This window comes from Terrapene carolina, unplaced genomic scaffold, assembly GCF_002925995.2.
Source record: "Terrapene carolina triunguis isolate 2854851 unplaced genomic scaffold, T_m_triunguis-2.0 Scaffold85, whole genome shotgun sequence".
Taxonomy (NCBI): Eukaryota; Metazoa; Chordata; order Testudines; family Emydidae; genus Terrapene; species Terrapene triunguis.
In genome coordinates this window covers 45,965,599-45,993,428 of record NW_020664436.1, presented here as the reverse complement: position 1 = coordinate 45,993,428, position 27,830 = coordinate 45,965,599, and the positions used below count along the sequence as shown (strand labels likewise).

Sequence of the window (27,830 nt, the reverse complement as noted above, 5' to 3'; positions counted from 1 at the left end):
CTAGGATGGATGACGGGGAATAAAAATAGTACATTTAAATTTTTGGTTTTAATGGGGAGCAATGTGCATTTTGGGGGAGGGTTAATATTCTGAAGTAAACAAACATAAGGGAGCAGACCAAATTCAGCCCTGAGGTAAGTGAGCACAACTCCACGTGGGGATTGGGTCCACTTACACCACAGCTGAAGTTGACCCAAAGTATTCAATTTTGATTAGCTTGGTCAATGCTGTCATATACGCAACTCCTGCCTGACAAAATAAATATTGCAAGTCTGTTTGGATATATTAAATGCAAATAAATTAAAGTACATAAATGGTCCAAAGATGATGGTCTTGATTTACTGGTACATCCAAGAACTGCCCAGTGCAAATCTGAAGAGCGCGTGCAAAGAGGATTTTAAGCCACGGTTCCCTGCCCCCCCCCAGTGCAATCCTAGCGCCATTAGGCACCCGTCTGGTCCCTGGCATAAATGTGAGCAGCCTGTGGTCTGCTTGAATTTACAATGGCTGCCCAGGGCGCCCCCAAGTGGCCACAACAGCCACGGGGGATCAGCCAAGAGTAAGGGAGCCCCAGCTACACCCTGTTCCGCTGCCACACCCCCTAAATTGGTAGTCAGCAGAAGTGCTGGTGTATGAGCAGTTACAATTGCTCTATGCCACCCACAGAATTCCTTGACTGCAGCCAGATCTACCATCTTTATTGTTGTTTTGTACAGGAGGAGTGGCACCATTGGAGAAGAGGGGCTTATATCATATGTACTGAAAGACATATTGGTATTGTTATAAAAATTGCAGATGTTGAGAAGTTACTAGGTGCAGCATGAAATTCTGAGATCAGCTAAAGAAACCTGTGCTTCCTACTTAAAAGGAGCTAGTTGGAGTCGTTCAAACCACACTGTGTGTGTCATATGACCCCTAGCAGTTGTGCAACTGATCGTTTCATGTGTGTCATACAGTCTTCCCGTCCCCATTACACCGGACTTCTCTTACAACTGTCTTCAGAGAGGAGTATTCCTTCGAATAACACATTGACAACATACAATTATAGGCACACAGCAGAATGCAAATCCTACTGACACATACACATTTTGTTTTCCTAAACTTAAATGAAGAAAACACATTTTTGGAGTCGAACATCCTGAGGAGTACTGGCCATGCTTAAGAGTAGCAGCAGCCTCAGGTTACAAGACTGGGTTCTCCTCTCCAGTGTAAAGCAGGGATAACTCCACTTCAATAAAACCAAGGTAAGTGAGAGGAGAGGGACTCTTCCCCATACTCTTCACATACCTGTTGCTATCACACAGCTGCTCTGATGTCGTTTACTATTTCCTGTGTAGTACAAACTGCATACCACTTCCCCTATAGAAAAAATAGCCTAACTTGTTCTTAATTGACAATGGAAAGAAACACGGTCATATTTTCCACTAGCCAAGCTTGAAACCATTACTGAACTAACCTTCATTAATTTTTCCACAACATTTTGCAGAAATGTCAGGAAACAGCTGCACCAGAAATGATGAACTGTCCTTATCACCGGTGCTTCATTAGATAACTTTACCTTATACATTTTTTCTTCTTTTAAAAGTCTAAATCCATTTTTGTTGTTCTTTTGTTTAAGATGCAAATGCACAAGTCTCTCTTCAACAGTAAATGACTGTCTGTGTTTAGCAGTGCACACACATTTTATGAATGGCAGAAGAATTTGTACAGTTTGGAGCTGCATGTTTCTAGGAAAAGATTGCTTCCTGCAGATTGCTCAGCTGTGTCTTTCTTGGATACAACTCAATGAAGTTCATGACTTAAAATCAAATTACATTTGCCAGTCGAACAGCTGAAATTCACTGCACATGCGTGCACCTGCACACACACACACACACACACACACACACATACACACACACACAAAATCTACTGAAAAACATGCTGCTTTTTCTTTCTCTCTTTCCCCTCCCATTTTTATCCCCTTTGCCACCTCCTCTTTATTTGAGCTATACCATGTGTCCCAACCTATCAACCAATGCATTGTACATTTCTGGCAAAAACAAGTGGAACAATACTCCTCATAACTCCAAGTATGCAACCACTGAGAATCTATAAAGCGTCAGTACAAAACTGAGTGCAGCCATCTGGAGATAGCTGCTAACTTGGATTTGAGATTCCTGGCCGGTTCAAACATTTGCAATTTCTGAACTAGTTGGCAACGTATCAATGGGTCAGGGGAAGAAGCACCATCACATGGATTTCCCTAGTGTACTGGTTTTGATCCATTTTTAAAAGGTAAGTTTGCAAACTTTCTGACAAGCCCTCCATGAGACAGAGCATGGTTCAAAGGATTATTAGAACCCATCAGGAAAGTTACGCAACATTATTGGCTGCAAACTCTTTGTTGAAAGTATTAATCCTGTTGAAACACTTGATCATATTTGCCACATTATTGTATGTTACAGCATTCCTATGTAAATGTCACTGGAGGATTTTAAACTGTTATAGTGTATCTCACATACGCCTTGAGGCTATGGACCTCTGAACCTGTAACCTTCGGATATTTTCACAGGAGATTTATAGTTTTCTAGCATATACAATACTGTGTGTGTGTGTATATATATATATATATATGAATAGGTACGTATGTGTAGTAAGGGTTCTGTAAAGTTAATCCTATCAGGTGTGTCTAATGTTTAGTAACCTTGTTAATCCTGTCAGGAATAAAATAAAAAACACTTGGTTTTTGCAGAAATGATAACTGGAGGTAAGAGAACATTAGCTACCACTAGAGAGAGCGAGAGCAATTTATCTAGATAGTATAAATGAAGAATAGCTCACATTGGCTACCACAAAATGTACTTTTGTTTGTTTGTTCGTTCCTGTTAGTTTCACTTAATCCCTTTTTATAGAAGTGTGCACTAGAGAATATGATTCAGAGACAGCTCTATTCACAAAGAGCCAGACACTGGTGCCCTTACTCATTGCTGAGTAGCTCTATGAGTATTTTCACTGACTTCAGCACGTGCAAAGTTATCAGAATGTGGCCCAGAATTTCTAAGCTAGGAAAACTAACTAGTTAATTAGTACAATGGAGGCTACAAAAAACAAACAAACCCCACACCAACAAAATTTACCACATTTGCTTATATGGCAGTATTTGCAGTACTCTGTTTTCTAACTCTAAGTATATGAAATACTGCCCCAAAAATCCAGTTTTCTAAAGCACTCAATTTCATAATACAGTACTGAATTTCTCCTTCGGAATATCCTTATCGGTCTCTAATTTGAAAGCAGTAGGTCACAGTGCCAAAGGATTTCAGGGGCTACATGCATCCAATACACAGAATGTTAATGCACTGCCATCTATCACTCAGCTATCCACCGCCATACAATGAAAGTAGCAAATACATACATTTTACATTGATAGAGACGAAGCTAACTCATTAGGTTTCATTAAATAAGTCTGGATATTTTTGTCATTGGCTGAAATATAGTAAGTCCATGAAGAAAAATTACAGTACAAATACACAGTCATGTATCTTGTTGCAATTACAACACTGATATTGCTTCTTACAATCATAAGGAAACAGCTTCACATACATTAAACATATGAAAGGTACATACATTTTCTTTCAGATCTTTCAGCTAACTTAGTTCCTGTGCAGACTGCTGTATTGACAGCCCTAGAGAACGGTGTCCTCTATTTATTCACAGAACAGACGTAGCACAGGATGTGACAGAACAAGCTTCCCCATGCTGCCCAATATGCCTCAGAGCCAATCTGGAGTATGAGAAGGTAATTCAGTCTCCATGACCATTCAGTACTTGGCCTCCCTGTTGAGACTGACAAGTTGTGTCAACTGTGGTGCCAAAGAACAGTTCAGCCACACGAGGAAAGGGTTAGTCATTTCATTCCATGGGAATGCTCAGTCTGCAGACAGCTCTCCCATTTACCTCAAGTCTCAATGACTTACCCCAGACTCCTCCTCATGTTTCAGAGTGCCATTCCCCTATCCTAGATATTCAGGAGGCCAGCAAGTAGATCCATTGCTCCATGAACTCATTCAGTGGTTTTCTGGGGGAAGAGGAGGAAATCTGCATGTCCCCATCTTACAGTAATAATAGGACTGGAAAACATCGGCTGCTACCACTTCTATGCCCCAAGCTCCAATTCACTCAACTTGGGCTAATGCCAATATGGGGAGAACGAAGCCCAGACCTGCTGTCGGCTGTAACCACCAGACCCACCAGAACAACTGGCAATGGGCAGTCTCACCCAGGACCAGGACCCAAAGGGGAGACACCTTGATCCCCCAGGGGCTTCCAGGGTCTGATTCGCTATCACCTTGCCCTTTGAGCACAGTGAGCTATATCTGGGCAAAGTATGTGTAAAATGCTTTGGGATCAGAATGGCAGCATTTGACACCCACTTTGCATCAGGGTGGATTTGATTTAAATCACTAGTCAGGAAGATTCGATTTAATCATGGGTTTCTACATACAAGTGCATTCTTGTTGGTTGTTATAATCTTAATATATATTCTTCACAACTCAGAGATAGATGTAGGTTTCATTTTTAGAAGGTACACACTATACATTTTTTAACAATGATTTATTTTGAAAACTTTTTAGATTAGTTTTACAGCTATATCAGAAAATGAATGATTGTTTGGTTATTTCATTTACCAAAGCTAATTGAAGCAGATATTTATGAAGTCATTGGGAAGTGAACTATCTCCAATTCAACAGGTTAATCATTAATATTTGGAGGATTTTCTTGCCAGGCTGTATTAGGAGGAGAACATCACCAGGCAGACATTTAAATTGTTTTATTTAACTAAAACAACAACGTTAAGTATTCTGGATTTTTTCTTCAACAGCAAACATATAATATTTTAACAAAAAAGCATATGTCCCTCGCTTCTCACATTTATCTACAGATTTCTTCTCCTTGTCCAGATCTATTCCTCCCCCAACAATCTTCTGTTCATTGAACTTTTTGAAACTTCACACTTTTAGAGAGAGGTAAGGGACTGACTCTGTGTACACAAATTTGCAGAGGGACAATAGAGTTGAGGTCTGTTATTTCTCACCTATATATATTATTTATTTATTTAAAAACATTTTTGCTGTTAACAAGCATGTTACCTCTGAGACACAAATCCACAGTTTGAGAACTGCAAAACTAAGCATCTCTGATGGTATCTTCTAGACTGAGCACTGAGCCCCTTTGAGTAGATAGAAAGATTAACCTAAATAATCTATACAGAAGCCTGTGGAACCCCATAAGATTGGGTCCCTAATCCATGAACTATTGGAACTTATTTACAAAACTTTTCTTAAACATTACATGGATATATTATCTTATACTATAGAATTAGAATTTCTAATCCCTATTCCATGATGAGATATCTTTGAGCTATAATGTATCTTAATTAAAACTATCTTTAGATAGGTTTTTTCCTCAAAAAGCATTTTACCAAAAAAATTTAAATTAAAAAATCCAATTTTTTTGATTTTTAAAAAAAAATCATTGATTTTTATTCACCCTGCTTTGCATTGGCTTTGGATAGGTGTAAATGACAACAGGTGTCAGGCAGCAGAGAATCAGGCCCAGCATCCTCGTAACAATGCTCAGACAGCAAAGAGCACCTAGATCCTCCACACCACACAGCACCAGAGCCTGAGCACTTAATATCGCACCAACATTTCAGTTTCCCCCGGATGGGACGGCCATCACCTTCCAGGGGGTATCTGAGGCTGCAGGCTTGGTAGCATTGCATGTACCTGTCCTGAGGGAAGATATGCTTTCCTAGCCCCCCTGAGCCAGCACTACAGTAAGACTGCAAGATATAGCCCTTATAACAGGCAAGGAAGGGTTCAGTTTGTTAATAGAAATCTTTTTATAGCTCACATACCATATTTACTACCCTACAGTTATTAAGTGTTTACTTTACTATCATTAGCACACAGGGTAACAACACATATTATTACAGTACCAATCGCATGGCCTTAAATACCTTAACTGAGAGCATCTATTCTAAAATTCAGTCGCTCCCAACAAAAAAAGCAAAGTATGCCATTATCAGCCAACTCATTATCAGAGAGAGTTTTCAGCACACGAGAGAGCTACAGCAATAAGGGCCCCAATTCACAGAAGTGCCATAAAGTCTCTGGAAAGATTTATGTTACAACCCCATTTCAAGGACCGGCCACGGCCCTCCTGCATGCTAATGTACAACCCTCACCCCAAATCACCATTAGCTCTATTTGCCATTCACATTCTGCCCTGTTGGTGCCCTTTCTCTGTGCTATGATAGTGAGTCAGAACACAGCCAGGACTCTGTCCTTCAGAAAGGAGTTCCATTTATTTTGCTTTCATTTTTATTGTCAGCGCTTTCCCAACTGCTACTGCTCTCCAATCTTTTGGGACACTGGGTGGGGACAACAGAATAGGTAAACACAGCTTGGGTTCTTTTTTTCTGAAGTAATTCCACAGGCCCTCTGGATGAGATAATGTGTCGTCCCTTGCCCACATCCAGCCTGCTCAATCTACACCCCTCTCCTCCAGCACTGACCCCAGGCTGTGCAAAAAGGCTTCTACTGGTTCTAGGAGGAGGGAAGGAGGAAGGGAGCAGTGCAAAACAGACAGCTGAGCTCATCATCAGTGTGGAAATGGAGAGATCCACATGCAGAGAGTCTTCTCTATGATCTAGCGTGATTGGGGCCCAAACCTCAAGGAAGTTTTGGGAACAGTTCAAGGAATGAGTGAAGGTTCACATAGCTCATCCTCATTTAAACCCTCCCACTGATGCACAGAATAAAACATAATTTTCTCATAGGTCCAGGACTCTTGATACAATATTGACAACTCTGGCGATTCTACGTCACAATATTTGATATTTTTCTTAAAGTCCCATCTCCTGTAGTCATGTTATTACATGACAATCCCAGCTTTCATTATTTTTCAAGTATGTTTCTGGCCCTCATAATTTCAGAGAAGAATCCTGAAAATTTGACTCATCTGAACCCTACAAGCTCAAAACCTGAAAGGGCAAATAAAAAGAACCCAACAGTTATTGTTGTCAAATCTCATTATTTTAAAGCTAATGTCATGATTTTGGGGGGGACTGACTCAGACTTGAATGCTTGGGGATGGCTATACTGATAGGAACATAAAAAAAAAGATTTTCTTACAGTCACAGGCCTATGATAGTAATGAAAATAATTTTAAATGCATTTTGTAATGGACATGAATTTTTAGACAGAATTAATACATAATCTTCTGAACTATTGACTACCCTGCCTGATGTGATGGGTAACTCCAGAACTGCAGGGGATCACTATGTACAGGACACTGAGCAATAAAAGTTCCTTTACCACAGACAATGTCATAAACAGTGCACTGTAATTGCTCAATGAATTAAAGGGATATCATCAGTTTATAATCTGGTTAATTTCAAAAATGAGTTCTAGGTATTTTCAGGTCCTGAGTCTCCCTGCCAATTTTTGTGGTTTTATGATCACATTGTCCTATTTGTTTAAAAAAATGTTCTCCCTTGACACTGTGTGAAAGAACCACATACCGAGGGGAAAGTAACTGATTGATTATGCCGGGAAAACTGTGAAAGTGCTGCCAAATGCACTAAGTCAACTAACTCAGAAAACAGAGTAAGTACTTTTTCTTTAACCTCTTTCAGTTCTAGCAATAGTTGGTGTTACTTATAACAAAAGTACGTGAAATATTTAGACAGAACACAGTGTAATTTGCTAGGGTTGTGAGTGAATTCCACATAAACCTTATAAGACTGAAAAGAAATGTTCACCCAACCTGTACAGTCAGGCCCATTGCCACAGTTAAATCTAAGTGTGTCCGCTGTTATTTTTCTCTTACCTGGTTGATGATGTCAAAGGTGCAAGTGAATAATGATTCCAATCAAGGCAATTTGGTTCACTACTCCAGTAAATATGGCTCTTTATGATCGTCTCCAACTATTAAGAAAACAAATTAGAAAAAAAAAAAAGGTTTTAAAAACTACGGAAAAGCCAGCCTGCTGTTTTATTTGATAACATAATGGCATTGTGATGTTGGCTGTATAAATAAATACAACCACCACAATGAGTCAATCACTGCCATTTTTTACAACATGTAAAGGGTTTTCTCTGTGCGTAATATAGTACAAACAATTTGTATCTCTGCTGGGGTTTCCAATGTGCACTGGGTTACAATAAACATGGGAAATTTCTTCAGTGCTGACGACACTTGATACATGGGGCCAACAGGTACATAGATGGATGCGTTTTCAAACACAGGCACCCGAATTTAACCTGCAAAATCTACACAAGCAGGCAGTGCATGCACATTCAGAAAGTATGCAAGTGCATCACAAGTGCATCTATACTTAAAACTGCCAACTTCAGTAGGTGTACCTAGTTCGGAAAATGTGGTGCCCAAAACCAGAACAACAACAAAAGCATATTTTAAAATAGTTTTTAAAACCCTATTTGGTTGTTGTTGAAACTCCAAGTTCTCTCATTTCTGCTGCTTTGCCTTGCAATCCTGAGCTTTAAAAACAGCTTCATTTTTTAAATTCACATTTTTGCTTTGTATTAGCTATCTTCAGAGGAGAAAGCACCAGTGTATGTTGTGAATTTCCATTTCATACTTCAACTCACTGACTTTAAAAAATACACCTTCTTACTCAACAGATCTGCTCACTGTGTGTATTCAGACGCAGATCTGCTGATGTTATTGACAAAAAGAAGTTTTTACTGCTTTCTAGAATTTATTCATGCTTGTGCAGCGGTGAGAGAGTGAACCTGAGTCTATTCCTGAGCACAGCGCTTCAACCCAGTAGTTAACTAAATTCCAGTTGCAGAGTTAAATGCTTCCTATTTACTGGGAGTGCCAGTGCATACAGTGAGGTTATTTAGGGTACACTGGCAACTTGCCAGAAGCCTGAGAATCACATCTAATTTGCATACACAATGGAGTGGGTTACAACTGCCTGGGTTTTTAATACAGTGGTGCTGCCTGCTGAGGGGTGGCCAGAGGCTGTTTCATGTTTGGGACACATTTACTCCACAAGATACACTCTGGCCATTCCTGTCTTAGGACCTGCTCCTGCTCCCATAGAAGTCGATGGCAAAACTCCCATTGACTTCAAAAGGCTTAAAGGGTTCAATGACATGATTTTCCATGCTGCATCATATGCAGTGTAATACCTAGACATGATGGGATGGGCTAAGGACAGGATTTCCACTGTTATGAGAATGCAGATGTGGTTTAATAGAAGCACAGTGCCAAAATCCAAAGGATGAAATAGGCCTGGAACCAGTTGGTAATAAAAGACATATGCTTATGTTTTTTTTCTGTAATGTTTGCTATCAGCAACAAAAACAAACAGGCAAATGATAATGTGTTACTAACCAGTAATGTAAACAGTGGTCTATGCAGGCATTTGAGCATATAAAAAACCATATGTTCTGGCTCCAGACCCTTACACTTTATAGCATCGAAATAACTTTCTAGGAAATTAATTTGGATATAGAGTCAAGGAGCTACTTTTGAACTTTTGAACTGTCAGGGCCCAATGAGGTTTTAATCTTTATGGGTGAAATCCTGGCAACATTGAAGTCAATGGCAATGGGGCCAAGATTTTACCCGACATATTTTTACAGTGTACAGCAGAAAAAGTTCTAGCAAGTAAAAAAAATAAATGACATGGCTCCAGATTACCCCATCCTGCAATAAAACCTGGGTGCCCCTATATACAGCATGTGTTTCCCATAGTAAGATAAGGATAAATTCCAGCTTCGCCCTTAGAAACATGGCCATTTCATTCTGTGGAAACAGGGCTCACTGTCTTCACTGACGCTTGTAGAACTTGCAGAGAGTTGCTTTTAATTAAAGTTCCCCAGTGTGTCGTAAATATGCTTATTTAATCCACATAATAAAAACAGTGGGCTTAATTCTCATTTACACTAAGTCCCCTGTATATCGCTCTGGCAATAGTAAAGGAGACTTAGTGTAAATAAGAATAAAGCCTAGTGTGTGAAAGATGTTATTTACGATGCAAAACAAAACCAAACACCACACTGCTGTCCCCTCTCAATAGCTGCAAAGGGAGTATTAAAGCTGGAATCACTGAGGAACTCTATATTCTGTATTACTGATTTCAAATTTGCCTTTCAAAATATGGGAGCCAAACTCTTCTTTCACGTACACCAGTGTAACTTCATGGACTCAATGAAATTACACTGACATAACTCAGAGGAGAATTTAGGGTCTGATCTAAATGCCAAAGACTCCCATTGACTTTGGTTAGAGATGGATCAGGTCCTTAATCCATACCTTAGAAAGTTTATTCCCGCACTTCTTACTTAGACAAAAATCCCAATGAATGGAAGTTTTGACTGAAGAAAGATGGCAAGATTTGGTCCATGTAGTCCTTCTGAATTTCCTTAATCACATCTTAAAAGAACACTACAGTTAAAGTATAGTACGTGCTATGAGGAAATAGCCAAGCCATAATGTCGGTAACAATCCCAAACAATGCATGTGTCCAACAGAATTATACTGTCCAATTAAGGCACCAAGCAGCATTGTTGCCATACTAAAAAACAAAACTTTTAATTTGTTTGGATCACTTGAACGACTAAAAGATTAAAAAATGTGCACAATCACTGTTTTTTTTTTTCATAGCATGATTAAATAAGCATGGGTGTACCCATCCTTTAAGAACTGCGCACTGGACATGCACAGCAATACAATAATAATCTGATAATTTGCTAATATGTGATCATACCTGCTCTACATTTTCTAATCTACTGCAGTTGTTTGCGAACACATACACTAAGATTAAAGACACCTTTTAACTCCTCAGAAGTTAAATACAGTGGGAGAAGCAAAGCATGGCTCATTGCTCGTAATCTTTTTTCAGTTTGAACTTTGTATCTCATAAATTTAGGGATTAGTTTTTACACACAGGCAGAAGTCCACTGGTAATAACTGTTACTGTCTGCTTCTGAAAGACTTTTTCTGTCAGGTTACTTCCCACACCACCCTTTGGGAGTTCCACAAACTATTTTATAATTGATAAAGCTGCACCTCGGTGGCAACATAAAAATGTATCAGGAGATTCTGGCATCATAGTCACAGCTGACCTTAAAGATTAATTCCTTCGGTGAATAAATAGGAGCTGGGACTTTGGTATTACCTCTTAAACTCTCTCACTGCACTTGACTTGTAGTTTGACAGTCTTTTGTATCTTCCACCTTGCAAAATATTTTAACGTGACCCTAAAGTTTACTGAAAACAACAAATATTCTGCCATTTATTACTTGAAGATTTTGGAAAAGTCCAGTAAGTGTATGCAAGTACCTCAAAAGTGCAAAAGGAAATCAAAGCCCTGTCTACATTACGACTGCAATGCTGTTAAGGAAATTTACAATTTGTTTCTCCACAAATTTGGTTGTAAACTTGGATCCAATTTCTAGTGTAAAATAGACCTTCACACTGTTTCAAAACTTGCCTAAAGTCTTGAACTGACCGGGTTTGTAACAGAGTGAGGGGTTAACTAAGTTTTAACTAATTTCCTTTGCTGTATTTGTACGGTAAGTGGCGTTTGAAAGAGATTCAATAAGGATTTCCAAACATACGCTGAGTGTTTGGACAAATTTAGACACTATCTTAGTTTAGGCCCAAAATATATCCTGTCATCAAATTGTTTGGTACATGGCTGGATAGCTCAGGGCACTAGTAATTGCATATGTCTCCTGTTTCTAGTCCAGGGGTTCAAATCCGTCTCAGAAAGGGGAAACAGTTTCATTTGCATAATCAGAATCACACGACTGACATTCCTTTGATCTGGTTGATATTTTTAATGAAAAAGTGCATTTAAAACACAAAATTAACAGAAAATATTTAATTTTTTCAAAATTTTCTGGTTTTTTGGGGGGGGGGGGCGCTAAAACCCAAAAACCGGGGGGGGGGGGGGGGGGGAAATGCAGTTTTTGAAAACCAAACTCTGAACATTTTGTTTTCACTGTGAATGGCCCATCCTCATTCCCCTGCTGTGTGAGACAGCTCAGGGCCCATATCAGTGTGTAAGGGGTGTGGACCCATTCTGCACAAATATTCTGCTGTCATCTCTCTCCCATAGAGAATAAACATCGCACTTGCAAAGCATTCTGTGCCTTGCAAGCTCAGATGAGAGAAGAGAGGATGTACAATTTGTCCAACTGTGATTATATGATTGTGATTATGGTGCATTAAGCTTCAGACACCAAACACAACCTCAGTAATTTTGCAGTTATCACCCTCAAAACAAGGTGCAATTAATTAATTACACAATTTGATAGCGGCAGTAACTGAGACTGGAAGCACAAAGTTCTTGACAGCAGAGGAAGGTAAAAGCTATGTCACACTTTCACTTAACTTCACATGACCAATGGCAGAACATATCTGTGTTTTACATTACACGTGATACTCATCCACTGATACCGGCCTATCATCATACTATACATGGTTGAGTCAAGAAAAAAAAAAAGAAAGAAAGGCAACACTGGCACAATGCTGTAATATCTGTGTTGCAAACAACATCGGGAAATATTTAGATCTTTTTTAAAAGCCTACTGGAGTTGTAAAAATATTAATGGAAACATTTCTATTAGTCCTTAGGTTCTGTAAAAACATAATCTTGGGGCCAAATTTTACTTGAGAGTGTCCACTTACATTCTATTGCCCCCAATGTTTACATTCAGGGGTAAAAAGCTAATTCATTTGATTACAGTAAAATGTGCACTGGAACCTTTGTGACTGAGTCCTTTGTAAAATGTCAAATGCAAATTGCCTGTACACTCTCTTTCTGTCAGCAGTTGCCCACTGTGCCCTTTTCTGGCTGACAAGAACACTACTTTCACGCTACCATAGAGGCTAGATTTTTTATTCTAGCGAAGGTCTAAATTAGTACTGTAAGAGCACATCCCCCTAACTATAGCCCTGTAACCTCAGCACAAATAGAAGTTTAGATGTTGACAGCCGGGATTCATGGCCTCACTCTCCAGGCTGGAGGCTTAGAGACAAAGTAATGGCTGACATTGTGTCTATACACATCTGGCGATCATCTGAAAGTGGGCAGGCACGAGAACATGTAAAGGTATCAGCAGAGCCCATTTTAGGGCCCCACATAAAGCTGATGCTGTAAATCAGACAGACTTTTTTTTTTTTTTTGCTGTGCCTCCCCCTCCCCCGCAACACCCACTCATCTGGGACAGAAAATGGCTCACGAATGGGAGCAGGCAGGTCACCCGCGGGGTGGCGGCAGGCCCCAGCTGGCTCCATCCACGGAGGAGCCCATGGCAGTGTAGAGCAGACCAGGGTCTCCTCACTGTGCAAGCCCAGGCAGGGCAGCAGTGGGGAGAATGCGCAGGGAGTCCCAGCAGTCAGGGATGGGAGAACAGGGAGAGCAGCAGGCTGCTGTGGGGGTAGGAAGGGACTGATCAAGGCTGCACTCCCCAGTCCCCCATAACTGCCGGGGCTCCCTGTGCACTGCCCTGCCCTAGCCACCCATCCAGCTGCAGCCTAATGCCCCACCTTGTGCTCCCCTGATAACCTTGTCCAGGGGGCACACTCCACAGTTTGAAAACCAGTATGGTAAATGATTCAAAACAGAGCAAGTAAAGCCTATCCAGGGTACCCTGAGGAGCCTCTACGGTGAAGTGCCTTTGTTTGTGTGTCCTCCTCTAGATAGGGTAATTATCCAGCAATACCTCTTAGCTGATGACATATAAGCTTGTGGGGGCAGGGAGGAGAGAGGGGAAGGTCACCTGCGCTGTGAAGAAACTAAGGCAAAGGTACTCGTGGCTGCCAACCAAGCAGGCTGCAAGACAGCAGGTGTCTTGTAAGCCCATGACAATCACTTGAGTTGTCAAAATGTATCTCACAAGAAAGGGCAGCCCTGCAGGTGCTCCCTGTGAGTTTGAGCCCACAGCAGAGCAATGGCAGTAGCCCAGTCTCCATTACAAATAAAAGTCAACTTGTCCTGAGATGGTGGCAACCAACCAGAGGTGCAGAACAGCAGCAGGGAAGTGTGATGCCCAGGAAAAAACAAAATCTGTCAACACGGAAAATCTGAATTCCAAGGACTTAGGCTCTTCCCACAAATATTTAAGATATTTTTCACCATATAATAAAATTAAGACCTTAGTTAGACTAGTGTAATTTCAAAGCAGATATCAACAAAGTTACTATGGCTTTACACCAGCGTAACTAAGATCAGAATCTGAACCTAAGTTTCTGGTTGCAAAGACCGCCTACACAACATGAACCTGTACATGTTGTCTTTTCAAGTCTTCAGCCTGACAGATTGAAGCAAAGAGCAGCACATTCATTCTACCAGGGCACTGACTCCGTAGGGGGATTATAAAAATGTAAACACAAACTTTGTTATAGAATTTCTAGCAAAATGGTTAAATGTCAGCTTAGCGCATTTCCATTGCAGGGAGATGCACACAGCCTCTTCCCAATTTACTTGCCATTTATGTCTACAGAAGGTGAAAGTAAAACTCTCCCATCCTGATTATATTCACACTGCACAGGTGTGAATGCACATGCAAAGGGCAAGGCAGCAGAGACTGAGGACCTTCCTACTGAGCCATAATCACTCTGCACTGATGTCACTGTTCTCTTGTTATGTGTTCAGTTTGATCGGCAATTTGTTAGGAGCGTGGGTCCCCATCCATACATGGCATGCTGGAGAAGGGATGACTTCAAACTCCGCTTCTAGCCCAGTGGGAGTTGCCAAAGAACCGTGTTTGATTTGTACGCGTGAAGTGCATAGATATTTTCAGCTCCTGAATCACACTTTGGCTCAGCAACTGACTCCAACTTTTGCTTAACCAAACCATTTTGTTAGCAATTTTTCACGTATTGACTCTCAGAACAGAAAATTAGTTGGAAGGGCTATTAAAGAAAAAAATTAGATTGGCCAAAAAAAAGGGGGGGGGGACTTTAAATAAGGCCAGCTTTTATGTTTTTGGTTTTTAAATAAATTCAGGTGTTAATAAATTACTCAGTTCATCCCAAATTATTTTAGACTTCCTTATTTCATTATCTAAATTTATCATTTCTGTTGAGAAAGGGATTTGAACATGGATCTACCACCTCTCAGATAAGTACCCTAACCATTGTGCTATGGGATAGTCTGATGTGCGATTTCTTCAGTCTCTCATGAAGCTGTTCCACTGTGGAGAAATAATTTAAAAAGTCATTGAAGCAGGGGATCCTGGGTCTTCCATATGCCAGGTGAGTGCTTCAACCACCGGGCTACAGAGTCATCAGGCCGCAGACAGAGAGCAAGTATATAAGAATGACTCTATAGCCTCTCTTTTGTAAAGGGTGTGTAGTTGTGAATCCAAAGCAGAGGGAGGTGCCTCCCCTGCAGCCTGGATGAGGTGCTTGACTCCAGGAGACAGGCAGCGTTTAGCATATACCCTTTTGGTTGGCATCTTCCACCGGCTACCTTAGCCGAGGAGCTGGCTTTTGTGGATCCTATTCTGAGGTGGCTCTCTCTCCCCATTCATTGTATAGGGAACCCAGGTGCCAAACCCAGGCCCTGTGAATCCCAGGGATTTTCTATGCACCTAAATGTCGGCCTAACTTTCTTTGTGAATCTAGCCCATACTGCCCAGAAGGTGTCAAAAGCCGTCATGGTGGAAGGAGGCAATGAAGAAAAGTGGAGGCAAAAGGACTCTGCGCAGAAATCCCTGGCCTCTAGTGGGTTCCAGAGATCCAAGCAGATCTTTGTGGATCCACAGATGAAACCCCCAACCTCTTTCACAGAGGGAGTGGGGAACCCACTGCGCAGTGGAAGAAATGCTGTGAGTTTCAAGTTAGAGTTCCAACCATTAATATAATCCATTGCAACTCCCAGGCATGTACAGTTTCCCAGGAGTATTCCTATATTGCACATTACTGGGAAAGAAAAAGTATACTGCAAACAGCAGGACTGTTAACTGTTCATTGGCAATTTATAGTCAATAGGCTAGAAAACTGAGTTCAGCCATGCTATTCCCACCAAAAGATAATGGGTGGGGAGCAAATATGGCTTTAAGATATCTTTGCATTTCTCAAGGACCAGGCAGTCCTTGGCAATAATCGCAAAAGCCTAAGGCTGCCCCATGGCATCTTTCTCCCAGACACATCCCCTGTCACAGGGACCTGGCTGCTTTATGCTGCCAGAGTGGCCCAAAGCATCCAAAGAGGGGGCAAAGATCTGACCCAGTCTCTGTTTGAGACTACAATCTATCACTGTCCCAAAGGCACATGAGCTGTGTAAAATACACTACGGTATACATGTTTGCAGAAACTAAACAATTACAGCAAAATGCATGTTATGCAAACATCTTATCTACCAAGATGACACAACAGAGAGCACATAGCACAAACAAACAAAGCACAAAGTCAACAGCATTGTTAAAAAAAGAAACAAAACAAAAACAACAACAAAAAAAGCATTTAGCGAAGAGCTCCACTGCTCTTTCTGCAGCCATTAGGACAGCAATAATATTGCAATGGCCAGCCAGCCTGGAAAATTGGATAAACTGAGACAGAGAAGAGACAATTGAAAGTAAGGAGACAGACTGAAAAAATAAATGAGACAACAGATGGAAAGCAGAAATGCACTGTCCACGGTATAGCTGTAATACTTCTAGTAACAGCCATCTTTAAATGAGAGAATAGGATTTTGCTTTTAAACAAAAACGTGTTAGAAAAGCTGTTCTATAGAGCAAAAAGAACAAAGAGTACTTGTGGCACCTTAGAGACTAACAAATTTATTTGAGCATAAGCTTTCGTGGGCTAAAACCCACTCCATCAGATGTATGCAGTGGAAAATACAGTATATCTTCCTACTGTATTTTCCACTGCATACATCCAATGAAATGGGGGTTAGCCCATGAAAGCTTATGCTCAAATAAATTTGTTAGTCTCTAAGGTGCCACAAGTACTCTTTGTTCTTTTTGCTGATACAGACTAACACAGCTACCACTCTGATACCTGTTCTATAGAGCTCTCTCCAAGACAGTCTACAGAGCAGTTTTATGACACACTCAGAATTTCATGCTTAGAAAAAAGATTCCTGTCCACACCAGTCAGCGAAACGATACTCATTACAACCAAGGGCCAGATTCTAATACCCTTAACTCCTTACTACACAAGTAGTCGCGTCGACTTCAGAGAAGGCTACTTGTGAAATAAAAGTTCTGTCAGAGCATTAGAATCTGGCCCCAAACTAGCAGCAGCCATATCTAGTTTTTGCTAGTGAGGTTTCAATCAAAGAACCCAAACTTAAAAGCTCTGCCTACTTCTTCCTTGGTTAACACAGTCTCCTTAACTTGAGTCTTTTCCTTATTAATATGGCTACTGAATGAGATTAGAGAGCTATTATTCTGATATAGAACTGTTTTAGAGACTGCCATAGGAACAGTGTCTAGCAGAGTTTTTCTAACATGGCTCTAGGGGGGAAAAGTGCTTTCCATACTGGTACGGGAAACAGCTGTAAAAAGAACAACTATTTTTAATGTGGTTGTTACTAGCATTATTTCAAACACAGTGTGGATGGAGCTTCTCTGTCATCCATCTGTTGTCACAATTGTCTTTCTGTCTCCTTAACTTTTTTTTCTTTCATATCTTAAACAAAAAAAAAACAAAAAAAGCATTCGGCCAAAACCTGATCAAAAAATGACTTAGTCTAAAGGTAACACTGACTGAGTACAGTACAGCAATTCTTCTAACATCCTTCGCAAATAACATCAAGTTTTGGCCACTGTGATGTTACAACTGTGTCCGTGGATTTTTAAAATTCAAATCTGATGTGCTCAACAACTCGCTAAAATGATTTATTGATTTAAGGATTCCAACTGTGAACCTGCCATCAAAGAGACATGCCAATCTGCTCAAGAGGAATGCAGCCATGAAATCACATAACAAGAGGCAAACACATCTTTAAAAATTGACAGTGAATGTAATGATAGTGTTATGAAAAAATTACGCCAATAAAATTGAACTGGAAGGTGTCACTGGATGAAATATTAACTGACCCCTTGACATGTTTGATCCATATATACTACTCCTTGGCAACTGGGTTGTCAGGTCATTCTCCCTAAGAGGTCTTTGACTGTGTAATTCACTTCTTTCCTTGATCCAGTTGAGTCCAGAGTTATTAACCTTGCAGGCAATCTGCAAAGCCCATCTTGCCTTGAAGGTATTTCAGGGAGATTGTGAGTTTGTAGATGAAGGCAACGGAGTCTGAAGGATGAGTTAGGTGGCTTGACAGAGTGACTTCATTTCTTGTGGGACAGCCTATTAGCTGGAAAACTTGTAATTTGAAAAATTAATGAACTAAAGATTTCTACTGAACTATTTATATTCCTAATTGTGTTTTTTAAATGTTGGGTGGTGCCTAGAGCTCTGGAGAGACGATAGAGAAACAAAAGAATACATTACAAAATAAAATAAAATATTAGGTCAGGTCTTCATTTGGAAGGTTTTGCTGAGATACCTATACCAGTAGCTAGGATACTGGCAAAGTGCTCCTAGTGTGGACAGAATGTATACCAACCATCAGCTTGGATTGATATCGCTTATTCCAGGCCCCGCTCCTGGCCTACCTAGTGATATAAGCTATACTGGCAAAAGCACCGTTTTGCATGTATAGCTCTGTCTACACTAGGAGCTTTTACCAGCACAACTATGTTGGCCACAGAAGACAGCTCACCATGTCCCTGATCAACATAGCAATGTCAGCAAAAGTCTGTATTACAGCCCCGGCCTTAGAGTGGTGGGGGCAATTTCCCATACTTTAAAGACTAAGGTATTGCCCTCTGCCAGTATTGCAAATTTTATGTTTTCATGTGCTTTTACTGGAACACATCATGATACGATGTCTCAGGAGTGGTACCCTATACAGGAAAGGCCACAGCACTTCTAGAATAAAAAGAAAATCTGGGCCACTTTCATGTATTGACTCGCACTGCTGCTCTCCCAATATTTGGGAGGGGGAAAGCTGAAGGAACCCAGCTGGCTTACTCCCCGAGTCTACCCTACCCCCTCCAGCTCTGCAAAGCCCACACTGTGGGGTTTCCAAGGATCAAGAGAAAGTGGAAGCATACAACAGAGATTGAACGCTCGCCTTCTGCAGGCAGAGGCTCCTCTCCAGATAGAACAGGTGCCTGAGATCTTCTCTTCCTATTTGTTTTGTGACTGTAATTGTGCCGGAATAATTTTATCAAAAGAAACACATTGAGTTAGACAGACATGAAGAAACAAAACCAAATTCACCGAGGCACTAAAAAATTCATATAATTTAAACCATATTTTAGAGGGATCATCATGCAGATCCACAGGGACAACAAAAATATCACCCAGGCATGCTGCTTATGATGTATTCCATTGTTCCCAATCATCCATGTTGTTTACGATTTTAACATTGTCATCTCTGAAAGTGATTTTCATAAGAGAGTGGGAAGTGACTTTAATATGCCCTTGAATAAATTAAGATCAGTGAGGGCTTTGGCAGCATAGTCACATGTGGCTTGCAGCCCTAGAAGGGTTTACCTGCCTTTGGTTTGGCAATGTCTAGAGCTGTGGTCCCTGTCCACCAAGCATAATCTAATTTCTCCTGCAGTAGATATTTCTGGCAGGCTGGATCTAATCCAGGCTACTATGGTTTCCATGGACAGGAAGTTTGAAGTTTTGGGATTAAAACGGCAGGAGGCTGAGAAGAAAATTGAGGACCTGGAAATAACAACTGATGGGAGTGACGCAATCAACACTGCGAAAGCTACAGTGGGTGAGTCTTAGAAAAATTTAATCAACAACCTGGAGAATAATCTCAAATAAAGGGCTATGTTAAGCATAGGGGCGGAGGACTCCTGAGACTGTACTGACAAGAGAGGTTTCCGTATCCTTTTGTAAAGGGATTTCAACCATTCCCTACTGAATAACACAGCAAGCGTGTGATGCGAAAGCATATGGCAGTGCAGACTGACTTGCCTGCTATGTCTTTTTTCAAACAAAGCTGCTGCTGTCTAAGAGCTACAGCAGTGATAGGGTTAGAAAAGTTGGGATGGACAGACTTGATTTCCACACCACCACAGTGAGGGCACATATGGCAGGATTACCAGGAAGTTCATTCAGGCAACTCCCTACATAATAATTGTCTAATGTGCAATACTTTGGCATGAGAATCATAACTTCAGCAATAACACACAAGCATAACCCTAGCTTTCCTGGCTCACAAATATTGTTCTAGCCGATGTACAGTCCTGCTGTTCCTTGGCACATATGATTTTGAAGCTGGAATAAAATAAATGGCACTAAAAGGCTGCGTGCTATCTCCATCTCCATCTGTCAATAACCACCCATCTTCATTCCACTGTCGTCAAATCTTAATATAGTCATGTGTTTTTTAAAGGGCAGTATTTCTTAAAGGGGCAAACTGTTATCACCACTAGGATCTTATGAAGCTAGTAACAAAATGCATGTGAGCCCAGCCCTCTCTCCGTCAACTATCCTCCCACTGGGAGATCATGAGGGGAACATGACCGGCTGCGAGTTCTCATCCCACCAGCTCTTTATTCTTTAGCTAAACCCCAAAACTCAGATGCCATTGAATGCTGAGACCCCTCTGTGTTGCTTGAAAGGAACAAATAATCCTTAAAGGTACCCTAAATGGATGGCTGAGGACTCCCTAAACGTGGATCCTGCGGCTGCTTCAAATTACGCTGTGGCCCATACTAACCCCTGGCTGCCCCATGGATCAGGAGATAACAAAGATAGGTTTTTAAGCAATCTTTGCCCCTGCGCTCTGCTTTGACATCTTTCAAAGATCTATCTCCTTAAATACCCAAGGTCTGGGCCAACAGGAGGGCCTTCGCTCAAAAGCTAATCAAAAAGAGAAAAATGACAAGTTAGCTAATCAAAAAGAGAAAAATGACAATGGCAGTTAGGGCCACCTTACAATTAGAAGACACCATGGAGGAAAACTGAGGTTGCAGCAGGGGAAGGGCGCAACGGGGCTCTGGGCTTTAGCAACAGGGGGAGCACTGGGCTGAAACCAGCGCTCCCCTCGTAGCTAAAGCCCCAAGCCCTGACGCCCCCCACGGGACTGAAGCCAGGAACGGGACCCTGGGGCTGAAGCCCTGAGCCTCAGTGCCCCCTGCGAGGCTGAAACCAGGAGCAGAGCCGTGGGGCTGAAGCCCTGAGCCCCAGTGCTCCCCCCAGGTCTAAAGCCCTGAGGCAGGTGCTCCTGAGGATCAGAAGCCTGGACCCTTCGAACTACTGAAGGAGAACTTTTAAAAGACACAGATTGTGAGGATATCATTAGTGCGTTCGTGGAGCAGAAGTCAAGGAAGAAATATGTGCATGTGCAGTAAAGTAGCACCTACCTGCTACCTAGGTGATTGTTTTAATTACATGTATTTTTGTTATTGTATTGAATAAATATTTAAATTATCATTTTCTATGAATACATGAAGGTCAGCTGTAGGTGGGGCGGGGGGGGGGGGGAGCACTGAAGATGCTGTGCCTGCATGTTATATGGGGCTGGACATCACATAGGTCTGCCTTTCATATACGTACTGAGATCTGTCATTGAATCTGTCCTATTTTCTAGCAATATTTCTATCTACTCAGAATGGATAACATCCATATGGGATGCTCTTTTTAAACTGTGTATTCTAAATTGATACACATCCACTCAGATGCATGTTTTGATACTCCTATTTTGTAAGGCACTTTCTATGACTCCAGAAAACTTATATCCAGATGTGAAGGAGAAACTTCTACCTGTCTACATTTTTATATGACACTCATCATCTCACTCATATTAATACTCAGGACACCCCTGTGAGGTTGAGGCATTAGCAATTTCCATACCCCAAATGGGAATCTCAGGCACAGAGAAAGTAAGTGACCTGCTCAAGCTCACACACAAAGTCTTTGGTTGAGCCAAAGACTGGATCTGCTGAGCCTTGTAACCATGAGACCATCTTTCTTCCCATGTTGATGCATTCCATTGAAGGGAAATGATCCAAAACCACTCAGATTATAGAAATAATGTTATTACCATTCAAAATTGTAATTTTGGCCAGATAATCCCTCATTACAAATAAAATTTTAAACTCTCTACTGATACCTGAGATAAAATCATATTGCCATTTTTGTCATTAATTCATATGTGTATTAAAAATGGAATATATACTGCAGAAGAGAAGAATGGGGGGGATTTGATAGCTGCTTTCAACTACCTGAAAGGGGGTTCCAAAGAGGATGGATCTAGACTGTTCTCAGTGGTACCAGATGACAGAACAAGGAGTAATGGTCTCAAGTTGCAGTGGGGGAGGTTTAGGTTAGATATTAGGAAAAACTTTTTCACTAGGAGGGTGGTGAAGCACTGGAATGGGTTACCTAGGGAGGTGGTGGAATCTCCTTCCTTAGAGGTTTTTAAGGTCAGGCTTGACGAAGCCCTGGCTGGGATGATTTAGTTGGGGATTGGTCCTGCTTTGAGGTCCCTTCCAAACCGGAGATTCTATGATTCTATGATTTTGGTAAAGTCAAAAACCATGTAATAAATAGAATACACATTACACATATAATGTATTGAGATAGAGGTTTCATGTGTGTTGATGCAAGCTATTTTTTCCTCTTTCCCAATGCATAAATCTAACTCCAAGAGAGGTGGCTTAGACTAGCTGAGTGTGCACACAGTTAGGAAACAGCACGGCTGAGTTCTAATCCTAGGCCTGCCACTGAGTAGGCAGTCATGAGGCCAAAACTTTCAAAGGTGGGTATCTATAGTTAGGCACCCGAAGAAGTAGCCTTATTTTATGAGAGGGTGAGGCCCATAACTGCTACTGAAGTCAACGTGCTTTCAAAATCAGGCCACTAATTTATGTGCCTAAATCCGGCTTTAGATCCCTCAGTCTAGGCACCCACATTTGAAAACCTTGGCCCTAACATTTCTGTGTCCCAATTTCTCCGCCCATGAAATGATGGTAATAATTCCTAGCTCATTAGGGCCACTGTGAGGATTAGTTAATATTTCCAGAGCCCTGTGTTAAAGGATTACATTAATTTTGCATATAAAAATTTAAAAAATAAATCAACACAGAATTTATATAAATCAAGATCATGATCCAAGTCCCCAAGTTTGGGACTTTCAATGAATTATGTGCCTATAGCATAGGATAGATGCATTTAACCAATAAAAATACATAAATAAACTAAGTGGTAATGAAAAAAGCTGATAGCAAAAGGAAATAATTATTGGTCTCCTTTTGAAGATGAAATTGAGAGAGGACGTCTGAGTGGTGGATTTCACAATTGCCGCAAAAAGCTGTGCCATAATATGTAGCCAGCGTGTTTTCAGAATCCATAAAAGCAAGGGGGGGGCCTTTTTCCCTTGGTTTTCATGGAGCTGCCTTAGCAATCAGCTGGAAAGGGGGACTGCTGTACCTCTGCATGCTGGTAGTGTAAAAAGCTGCAAACATGCTTAACAATAGCATGGCATGAACAGTTTATTTATTACAGAGATAACTGTAAAGTCTGATACAAACAGACAAGCGTTAAGCCTCCAGTGCACAGCTCAGAACACAGGCTTACTGACCACAACATGCACTGTATAACCCTACTTGTATTGTGTCATCTAAGACCTCCGTTAGACTGACATCCTTTACTCATTCTTCCTCCTCCTCCCCCCTTTTTTTCCAGTAAGCCCTCAAGTTATTTTCCTTATGTCAAGATGCCCTGGTACTAACCTGAAGTGGTGATGATAGTGACTGAACAGGAGTATGAGGAAACATTGCTATCACAATCACTGAGATCAAGAGCTGTCAATAACTGTGTTACACAAAATGTCAGGCTAGATCACAGAGGTCCCTTGTGGCCTCGGAATCTATCTATGAATAATATTTTCAGTTCCACATAGGGTGAACATCCTTCCCTTATCATCAGGGAATCTCTTATTTATGGTCTAATCCTGCACCCACTGCAGTAAGTAGCAAAATACCTACTGACTTCAGTGGATGCAGGATAGGATCATAGGTCCCAATCCAGCAAATCACTTAAGCACATGTTTAACTTTCAGCAGGTGACTAGACCACTAAAGTCATGTGCATAAAACTAAGTCCTTTGCTAGATTGGGGCCTTAGTGCACAGTGTTCTGCATCCCAAAACAAATGGATACAGTTGAATGATGACACAGAATATGCACTGCTCACTGACAAATATATTCAATTTTAATTTTATTTTGTGTAAATAAAAACTATCCTAATTCCCTTGATCATCCACAGGCAAATTTGGGGATTGTGGAGTTGGTTGGTTGGTTTTCCAATTTAGTGCAGCCTATCAAAATGAAGATAAAAGGAACAGGTCCTTCATAGGATTTATAGTCCAATTCCACATTCCAAGTTTTGCCAGAGTAAAGACTACTGGATAAGGCTCACAGTTCCCAAATAACCAAGGCCCACAGCTTTTAGATGCTGCTACTAGATTGTTGTCAATGTGCTCCCATTTAACAAATTCTAAGATTCACTGATCCTTGTGCAGCCAGGTTTCCAAACACTTACACTCAAACTGACCATGGCAATACTGTTGTGGCTTTTGCCATCTGCCTATCAGCTTTACAGCTTACTAGTTTTGAAAAAATGACCTCTTATCCTCAGAAGTAACCTGTCCAAAAGAGAATTACGGCCCATTTGTGGAGAGACATGGGCTGCTGAATCTGTTTGTTGAAAAGTACAAAGGACTTTCTTTTACAGGACTCTCAAAGGAGCACTTAGCACTGAACTGAGATGCACAATTTAAAATTTATTTTTGTTCTGAAAGCTTACCAATCTTTCGCCTGAAGTAATTATGCTCTCGCTCTCTCTCAAAACTGATGGCTCATTTTAAATCAACCAAAGTTCCATGCACAGAATAGCTGTGGAATTAGACCCTCTATGCCACAATAAATCATTATGGCTGTACAGGATCACTTTATATCAGAGATCTAGACATGAACCCCACCTAAGACTGAAATGAAGTGCCCAAAAACAAAGTGGAATACACCATAAGGAAAGTGTGAAGAAAAGATTATTTCAATGTGTTAAAATCTATATTACAACGCAAAACAAACAAGAAATTCTAACTTAAGGCTCTTGCTCCTTTCTGATCTCTTATTGTGAACCAAATCATACACACATTCTTAATACACCAACCTGTCAAAACATGGTGAGTTAAAGATGGCCTTGTATCACAAGTTCATTGTTTTGATATACTTACAATTGGGCCTTTTACAGGGCCTGATTCTGATCTTACTTTCCCCTTTGCCAATCAGAAGTAACTCCATTGTAGCTAATGGAATTCCACTTGTATAAGTGAGAAATCGGAATCAAGCACATAATGTATATTCCATCTAACACCATATTTTTAAACATATATTCTAGTTCTACTCACATTTTTAGAGGCACCAGAGAAGGTCCATTTTTTTTGTCAAAAATATTACAGGAAAATGCTGTGAGTAATAGTCATTAAAAAAATCAATAATGTCATTAAAAATTAACCAAAAGAAAGCAGTAGTGTTATGTTACTAACTAGTGGGGGGGGGGGGGAAATCTCATATTATTACATTGAGAAGGGCAGCAATGGAAAACCTTTTTCAATTCGTGTTTCTATTCCTTCCTCTTTTACTTGGTTCAGAAGCCCTGCATAATTAATACTGTAGTACTTAATAAATGCTTATGAAGCTACTATCTCTCTACTCTTTCAGTTTAATTAGGTGACTGACTTCAGGCATACTATACATTATAATGACAATTTAATTACTTTTTTAATGAGCACACTTAAAAGATTTATAAACAGGAATAGAATAGTGTAGAACACTGAAAACTAGAAATACTGTGAAATAAAGCAACAGCTCAAAGTAATCTAATCTAATGTATCTATCTAGTATCTGAGCACCTGTAATGATAGAGACATATGCAACATGGTATGTATGGTAGACTCGTACAGAATTTTGTATTCCTCTTCAGAATACTGGTTATAATCTCTTTTAGAATTCATCTTTTTATACATGTGAATCATGTTAGATTTAGCAGTTAATAGCCTAAAGTGGTTCCAGGAACAGTAAGGTAACTGAGCTTTATACAACCTAAAATCTATTTGTAAAAATGAATGGCCCTTTCCTTCCTTGTAAGTACAGTAATCAGTAAATCTCCTCTCTCACACCATCCCACGAAACCCATACCCAGAAAACGTGATTGCAGAGAAGCAAATCTCCTAAACTATTCCACCTGGCATAGACAGTCAACAGTATTCAATGGGCTACAGGTTTAACAATCCTCAACCCAGATTATTCCTGGCTAGTATGTCAAAAACTTGCATGTGAAAACATTGAAAACTATCTGCATCACTCAGTATAATAATCAAGGTCTGCTCACTTGATATGGCTATTATTTCATTTAGGGCTTAATTCCCCTCACATACATTACTGTAAATTCTGAGTAATTAATGGAATTAGACTTGTATAAATTTGGAGTAAATTAAAGAATCAGACCCTTAATTTTTACTTTAACGTTGCTCAAAAGCAATCAAACTACAAAAGATATAATGCGCAATAAATATGAGGAAACCACTGTCCTTTTACTCTTCCTCATCAGGAAAAAAATAAAAGATCAACATACAGTGATGTACAGCTATTTCATAAACACAAGTGGGTACTAAAAACAAACAAAACCATACAGCTTTGAACTGTCTTCCCCGAGTCAGCTACGGCCGCCACATGTGCCCTCCCATCTGTGAGCAATGCCTGAACTGTCATGCATGGTTGCTCCCTTTATTGCAGTTTTTATCACAAATTGCTGTAGTGTGTTCTGCAAATAGAAGAGCGAGTCTCACATATATGGACTGATGGCATAAATCAGGGAGCAATTTACATTGATACTAGTAGCTTTTTTCCTAAGCCAGTTATTACAAAAAAGATGCATGTACCTGACAACTTTGTTCTTTATGCTGGAGAGAATTCAGCAAAGCATAGAATACTGCTCCATGCAAGCCTCCTTCAGAGTAGCACACAAGGGCCAGAGGAGGCAGGGCATGGGTGGAACAGAGAAGAGATGGTAGAGGGATCTTGCACTGCATAGATTTCCCAGCAGGGAATCCTGGTAAGTGCCTCACATAGAGTAGGTTACTTCAGCCATCAGTAGCTTCTGTGGAGTAGCTCTGTAATCACTCTCCTGCCTGGGGGTACTCTCTCAAATCCACCCCCGCCCAGCTCGTTTCCCTAGTGCCCAGGCCCAATTAGTCGTGGCTGGTGCCTGGGGTTCAGGATTTTAGCCTTACTTATGGTGAAGTGTGAAAAATCTCTCTAGGAATGGGTATCTCCGTCTTTCTCTAAATCAGAATGTTGCACAGGTATAACTTAAATTAGTTTTTAAACCACTACAGTTAAATTGGTGCAAACCCCTGTATCAACACTTTTATTTCAGTTCAATTAAGACCTATTCCCAGTCGATTTAAGCTAAACCAAAAAATAAGCCCTCTTAAATGAAAATAAGTTTGTGCCAGTTTAGTAGATTATTGGTTTAAATTCACACCTTAGGTGATATCTGTGCAACTTTCAATTGTAAACCATAAAAGATTTGGACTAAAGAGAAAGCTTTTCCATTTGGGATCTGTATCTACAACTTAGGGTTACCATACGTCTGGATTTTCCCAGACATGTCCGGCTTTTTGGGACTCAAATCCCCATCCGGGGGGAAATCCCAAAAAGCCGAACATGTCCGGGAAAATCCGGCGCCTCTGGG

At 40.6% G+C, this 27,830-nt stretch overlaps 1 protein-coding gene across 1 annotated transcript in view; it reads right to left on the bottom strand.

Moving 5' to 3' along the window:
• HIVEP2 (human immunodeficiency virus type I enhancer binding protein 2) overlaps nt 1–27,830 on the bottom strand; it is a 149,771-nt gene that overhangs the window by 50,090 nt on the left and 71,851 nt on the right. The window contains exon 2 of the mRNA XM_024220082.1: nt 7,879–7,976. The gene's annotated coding sequence lies outside the window, so the exon portion shown is untranslated. The remainder of the gene's footprint in view (nt 1–7,878; nt 7,977–27,830) is intronic.